Here is a 7,604-nt window from a genome sequence, read left to right as displayed (position 1 = left end):
TCCTTCCTCTCCTCACCAAATTCCATATTCTTTCTTTGTACTGTAGTTTTAGAAATGTCACTATCATGTGTCTTGCTGACAGTCTTATTTAATCTAGGTATTCTGGGGTTCTTTCATCTTCCTGTATTTGTGCATATGTTCCCTTCTTTAGGTTTGGCAGTTGCCTTTCAATATTTCTTTAAATGCATTTCTTTTTTTTGTTTGTTTTTAATTAATACTTTTTTTAAGATTTATTTATTTATTTATGCAAGCACTGGGTACAGTCAGAAGCACGGGAGGGTGAGAGAATTCACCAGAGCCAGATCGGGGAGCAGAGCAGGCATAAAGACCGAAGTACACTGCTGAGGGGAGCAGCGGGTGGCAGGAGAGGTCTGCGCGCCATACGGGACCCTCCTCCAGTGGCCAGGGAGCAGCTGGGGATCGAACTGGTGCCGCAGAGGTTACGGGCAGCTTCGCAACCCAGTGCTCAACCGCTGCGCCACCAGGGAGGCCCTAAATGCATTTCTTGTTCTTTTCTCTTTATATTCTCCCACTTGTCTTCCTATTCTTCATATATTGCCTTTTTTTTGTGTAGAGCCAGATATTTCTCAGAGTGTTTCTTCATTTTCAAAAATTAATTTGTTTCTCTCTTTCCTTCTCAACCCAGGTTCGCTGATTATCTGCATCTGCAGTTACACCAAGTCACGGTTCTACTTGATCTATTCTGCTTCCATGACTTTCTTCGTGTTTTCATCTTCTGTATTTCTTTTTGAAATCTGAAACTCCATTTTTATCTTTTTTAGAGCTTCATTTTCTGTTTTCAGTTCATTGATTTCATTTCTAAGGGCATTCAATTGTTTTTTCTGAATTTTCTCCCATTTCTCTGTATTTCTTTATCATTGCAATTCTAAACTCTGTATCTGACAGGGACACCATAGCTTCCATGTCTTTGACTTTTGGTCCTGGGAATTTGTTCTCTCTCTGTGTTGTGCTATTCACTTTGGGACTCATGTTGCCATTTGTTGGGATTTTCCTTCTGCCCATCATTAAATTTGGAACCCTGCCATTGCAGATAGGGTCTCCTCTGATCATAGTTCTTCCTCCCTCACTCACTAGGGTTCTCACCTTTATGGGAAAACCACTGGCAGTGTCTCACATGATGTCTGACAACTCCAGCTCCCTCCTGCAAGTCTGAAGGGATCACATAGAAAGTCACAGGGGCTTACAAAGATCTGGGCAGGTGCTAGAAGCATCCTGTAGAAGGTCACAAGGCTTTTACCCATCTGGGCATGTGCTTGTTGAGTCGTTTGTGTGGGCACTCTCAAAAGTCATGAGACTTCTGATTGTTTTGGTAGGAGCCACTGGGATCCTGCACAAGGTTAAGGTTCTCTGGTAACTCAGGTTCCTTCCCTCAGTAGGGTCAGCATCTACAATCCTAATGGGACCTGTAGAATTCCTCAGAAAGTGTGAGACCTCTTTTCTTGGATGGGGCAGGTGGGATCCAGTGCAAAGCCAGGGGTCTCTGGTGAGTCTGGCTACCTCCTCAATAAGGGTTGCATTCTCACCAGTATGGTAGACCCATAAAGTCCTGCAGGAATTTGCAAGACCTCTGCTTGTCTTGGCAGGAGCCTATGAGATCATGCACATGATTGGAAGTTTGTGGTTACTCTGTCTCCCTCTACAACAGGGGTCCAGCACCTGAAAGCCCATAAGATCTTTTGTGATAACCCTGGGAAATTTTATATTCATTACTTTGCTCAAATTGGAAAGTGATTTTGAAAATAATTAACACAAGTTAAACATCAACTCCTTTTACTTGCATTTCAACAGCTTTCAGTAGTCTAATCAGAAAATGAGTGGAACATTATTCTACTGACATGTCTTCCAAAAATGCTAATGCTCACAATAGGGAACCCAAATGAGACCCTTTTTTACATTACAATGGAGACTGTTTCTACAAATCAAACCCCATGCAAACAAGGAAAAGCCTATTTAAAAACATTCAAAATCAATGCCAGATGTCATTCTACTAGAGACACTGATTGAAATGACTTGTAGCCATCATATATTATTTCTACAGATGGAGAATTACATATTTGACTTGCTGGAAAGGTTGGATACTAAAAATCCCCTTTTTAAATAAAACATAGAGGAACAAAAGTAATGGGGGTTTCTTATTTCTCTCTATAACAAAAGGTAACTGATGATGTAGCAATGAAAAATATTAGAATAGAAAATGAAGCAATTCTAAAGCCACATTATAAAACAATGTCATCATTAATGTGAGTTAGAATTTTATGAAATGGACATGTATCTTGAAATATCAACAATGTAATTTTACTACCTCATTAAGAAAATCATGGAATCAATATGATGGTTTTATCATAGATATTGCTTCTATAAATGCATATACCTTGAGTATACAGAGAAATAAATCAAAAAAGTCAGTAAAAGGAAAAAAAATCATAAAAATTAGAGCAGAAATAAATGAATAAAACCCAAAAACATGCTACAAAAGAGCAGAAAACTGAGAACTGGTTCATGAGAGGGGTTAATATAGATAAGCTAGGCTCACTAAATAAAAAAGAAAACTAATAAAAAGAATCAGGAATGAGAGAGGTAAAATTACAACAGAGAGGAATGCAAAAGATCATAAAATATTACTAGGAACACTTATATGGATAGATATTGGACATCCTAGAAGAAATTCACAAATGTTTAGAATCTTATAATGTTTCAAGGCTGACCCAGAAAGTAATAGAAAGAAGTCAAAACAGTAATCAAAAACTATTTAAGAGAAATCCCAGAAACAAATGACTTTACCAGTAAATTTGACTAGTAGAAGAAGATATAATAACTATCATTTTCAAACTCTTCCAAACAATTGAAGAGGAAAGAATGCCCCAAACATATTTTACAAGGATAACATAATCCTGAAAACAAAACCATATAGAACAACATGCACAAAAAAGGGAACTACAGGCCTTGATAAAGATAAATGGAAAAGACCTTTTCAAAATCTTAACAAATCAAATCCAGCAATATATTAGAAGAATCATTCATCAAGTGGGATTCATCTAGGGATACAGGGTGATTCAACATATGCAAATCAATAAATGCAATATGATACATCGACAAAAAGAAAAATAAAAACTATAAGATCACATCGATAGATACTCAAAAAGCATTTGACAAAATTCAACACCCAGTTATGATAAATATCTTCAATAAAATGGGAATAAAAGAAATATACATTGACATAATAAAGACCATTTATTTAAAGCTCATACAAAAAAAATAATATACCTGAAATGAAAGATTTCCTCCTAAGATAAGGAACAATTCAAGGAGTCTATTGCCATGCTACAGTTCAGCATAGTTTTGGAAGTTCTAGCCAGAATTATTAGGCAAGAGAAAGATATAAAAGCAATCAAAATTGGAAAAAAATAAAACTTTTGTTTGTAAATGGCATGATAATATACATAAAAAACAAAAGATTCTACAAAAGGCTAATTGAAATATTGAATAGTTAATGAATATAGTAAAGTGGCAGGCTATAAAACAACATAGAAAATCTATATATAACATTTCTATATACAACAAATGAACTAGATGAGAAAACAAGCTGATTTTCAATCTCATCAAAAAAGAAACTACCTAGAGGAAACATCAAATGTGCTAAAATACCTATACATTGAGAACTATAAAACTTTGCTAAAATAAATAGAACATTCAAAGAAATAGAAAAAAAAAATACTGCATTCATAGATTGGAAGAGTAGCCAGTGTCAAAATGGCATGTTCCTAAACCAATCTATAGATTCAGTGCAGTTCCTATCAATCACCCAATGACAATTTTATATGTAACAGAAAAAAACAACTCTAAAATTTTTATGGTACTGCATGAAGATCTCAAAAATCAAAGCAACCTTGAGAAAGAAGAAGAAAAACAGAGATCATTCACTTCCTGACTTCATATTATACTACAAAGTTGTAATAATCAAAATTACATGGTATTAAGCCAAAAACAGACACAGAGACCAGTGGAATAGAATGAGAACTGAATAGAATAGAATGAAATATATATAGAATAAAATTTATGTAAATATAAATAGAATAGAATGGGATATAAACAATCATATTTATGGACAGTTAATCTTTGACAAATGAGCCAACACCATACAATGTAGAAAGGAAAGTCTCTTAACAAATGGTGCTAGATAACCTACAAAACCATATGCAAAAGAATAAAATTTTATTATTATTAAACACCACACAGAAAAATTAACTCAAAATGAATTAAAAACTTGGATATTAATCCTAAAATATAAAATACATAAAAATAAACATAGTTAATATTCTCTGTACATCGAGTGCAGAAATGTCTCTAAAGACCCAACCCTGGGGCCTCCCTAGTGGTGCAGGGATTATTTCTTGTGCTATCTAGCTACCGCCAGCCACTGTGGCGTGACTGAGTTCAGTCCTGATCCCCAACAAGGGAGCTAACCCACATGGCACAGCAGACCTCTCCTGTCTCGCCCGCTGCTCCCTTCAGCAGTGTTTTTCAGTAAATCCACCTGTTCTTCTCCCCACTCTGTCTCTGGTGAATCCTCTCACCCCCACATCTCTGGCCTATACCCCAGTTCTTATAGGCACAAATAAATAAACAAACAACAACAAAAAATTCAACCACAGAGGAAACAAAAACAAAAACAAGCTAAACAAAATGTCAAACAAAAATTTTTGTATCACAAAGGAAACCACAAAAAATGAAAAGAAAATTATATTATTTCATCTGACTTTCAATAGTGCCTCAATATCCAAAATTTATAAAAAACGCATATACCTCTAAAACAACAACAAAATCAAATGTTGGACAGAAGAGTTGAGTAGACACTTCTCCAAAAAGATATACAGATGCAAACAGGCACATGAAAAAAATGCTCAACTTCACTTCCAATTAGGAAAATGCAAATCAAAACCTCAGTGAGATATCACCTCACATCTGTGAGAATGAATTATAATGAAAACATTTGAAATACAGGTGTTGCTGAGGGTGTGGTGGAAAAAAGAACACACATTAACTGTTGATGAGAATGTAGACTATCCCAGGCTCTATATAAAAAGTTATGAAGATTCCTTAAAAATCTTAAAATGGGATTCAATATAACAAGTATACTATTGCTAGGTAATTGCCTGTGAAAATTATTTTTTTAAAGATTTACTTATTTATGCATAAAAAACTGGGATACAGGCCAGAGGCATGTGGGGGTATGTGAGAGGATTCACCAGAGTGGGGAACAGAACAGAGTGGGGAACAGAACAGGCGGGTTGATTGAAATACACTGCTGAGGGGAAAAGCAGACTAGTCACAGTGGTCTGCTGTACCATGTGGGTACCTCCCTGGCTGGGGATCAAACTCATGCTGCAGTGGCTGTAGATTGTATGGTAGGTTGTGTCTTAACCCCTTTCACTACCAGGGAGTCCTGCCCGAAGAAAATTAAAACACCAATTTAAAAAAAAAAAAGGAATATAAATACAATAGCTAAGACAAGGAAACATTGTTGATAAAGACATAGAGGTATAGTTGCACAGTGGAATGCTGTTTTTTTTTGTTTTTGTTTTTGTTTTTTTTTCATTCCCTCACCTCCTTGGAAAACTATTATATATATATTTTTTTAAATTTTCTTTCTATTTATATATTTTTTATCATCATTATTCATTTTTAAACAAAGTTTACTTCCCCCCACCCCCTCAGGTGTAGTCCCCATAAAATTTCCTTCCCCAGTGCACCCGTGCACCATCAACTCAGTCCCCTGTGCTCCTCCCTCCCTCCCTCTGATCCCTCTCCCTCCTCCTCCCCTGCAGGATGTCTCTGCATTATAATTGTCTGCATTATAATTTTGTTTTGTTTTGCTGTGTTTTGTATTGTTATTTTTCCTCTGATGTCTTATTTGGTCCCCCTACATTCCTCCAATAAGTGAAACCATCCAATATTTTTCTATTTCCTTCTCACTTATTTCATTGAGCATAATTCCTTCTAGCTCCATCCACATTGCTGTGAATGGCATGAGTTTATCTTTTTTGATTGCTGGGTAGCATTCCATATGTATATATGCCTCATCTTATTGGTCTAGTCATCTATTTTGGGGCATTTGGGTTGTTTCCAGGTTTTACCTATTATATATAGTGCTGCAATAACCATAGGGGTACAGGTGTTTTTTTTTTAATTCATGTTTTTGCGTCCTTTGGGTACATCCCTAGGAGTGGAATTGCTGGGTTATACTGCAGCTCCATTTTCAGTAGACTGAGGAATTTCCAGGTAGCTTTCCACAGTGGTTGGAGCAGTTTGCACTCCCACCAGCAATGTAGGAGAGTTCCTTTTTCTCCACATCCTCGCCAACATTTGTTGTTGCTTGTTATTTTTGATATGTGCCATTCTTACTGGTGTAAGGTGGTATCTCATTGTGATTTTGATTTGCATTTCCCTGATTATCAGGGATGTTGAATATTTTTTCATATGCCTGTTGGCCATTTGCATTTTCTCTTTGGAGAAATGTCTTTTAAGTTCTTCTGCCCATTTCTTGACTAGATTGTTTGCTTTTGTTGAGTCCTGGGAGTTCTTCATATATCTTTGTGATCAGTCCCTTATCAGTTGTATGGATGCAAAATTTTTTCCTAACCAGTGGGGTGTCTGTTTTGGTTGAAGTCTCTTTTGCTGTATAGAAGCTTTCCACTTTGATGTAACCCCAAGTGTTTATCTTTTCCTTGGCTATCTTTGCTTTGGGTGATGAGTCTTTAAAGAGGATACTGAGGTGCATGTCATGTACTGTTTCGTCTTTATTTTCTTCTATACATTTTATGGTTTCAGGTCTTATGTTCAGATCTTTTATCCATTTTGAGTTGATTTTTGTGCATGGTGAGAGGTAGTGGTCTACTTTCATTCTTTTTCATGTGATGATCCAGTTTTCCCAGAACCATTTATTGAACAAACTGACCTTGTTCCATTGCATATTCTTTGCTCCTTTGTCAAAGCACAGTAGCCATTTATGATGAAGGCCCTTGAAATTCTCAGGATAGAAGAAACATATTTTGACATGATATAAAACATATATGACAAACCCACAGCCAATATTATTCTCGATGGTGAAAAGCTGAAGACCTTTCCATTATGATCAGGAACAAGACAAGGATGTCCTCTCTCACCAATGCTCTTCAATATAATACTGGAGGCTCTAGACAGAGCAATAAGAGAAAGACATACAAGAAATTTAAATAGGGAAAGAAGTAAAACTATCACTATTTGCAGGGCCTCCCTGGTGGCACAGTGGTTGATCGCTGGGTTGCGAAGCTGCCCGCAGCCTCTGCAGCGCCGATTAGATCCCCAGCTGCTCCCCTCAGCAGTGTACTTCAGTCCTTCTGCCTGCTCTGCTCCCCTCTCTGGCTCTGGTGAATTCTCTCACCCTCCCGCACTTCTGACTGTACCCAGTGCTTGTACAAATAAATAAAAATAAATCAATAAATAAAAAAAGCCTATCACTATTTGCAGATATGATAATATACATAAAAACTCCACAAAAAAACTGCTCAAAATAATCAACCAGTGTAGTAAAGTTGCAGGATACA

Source organism: Talpa occidentalis, unplaced genomic scaffold, assembly GCF_014898055.3.
Source record: "Talpa occidentalis isolate TD23 unplaced genomic scaffold, MPIMG_talOcc4v2.1 talOcc4.3, whole genome shotgun sequence".
In the NCBI taxonomy this organism is placed as follows: domain Eukaryota; kingdom Metazoa; phylum Chordata; class Mammalia; order Eulipotyphla; family Talpidae; genus Talpa; species Talpa occidentalis.
Note: the sequence above shows the minus strand (reverse complement) of the source record.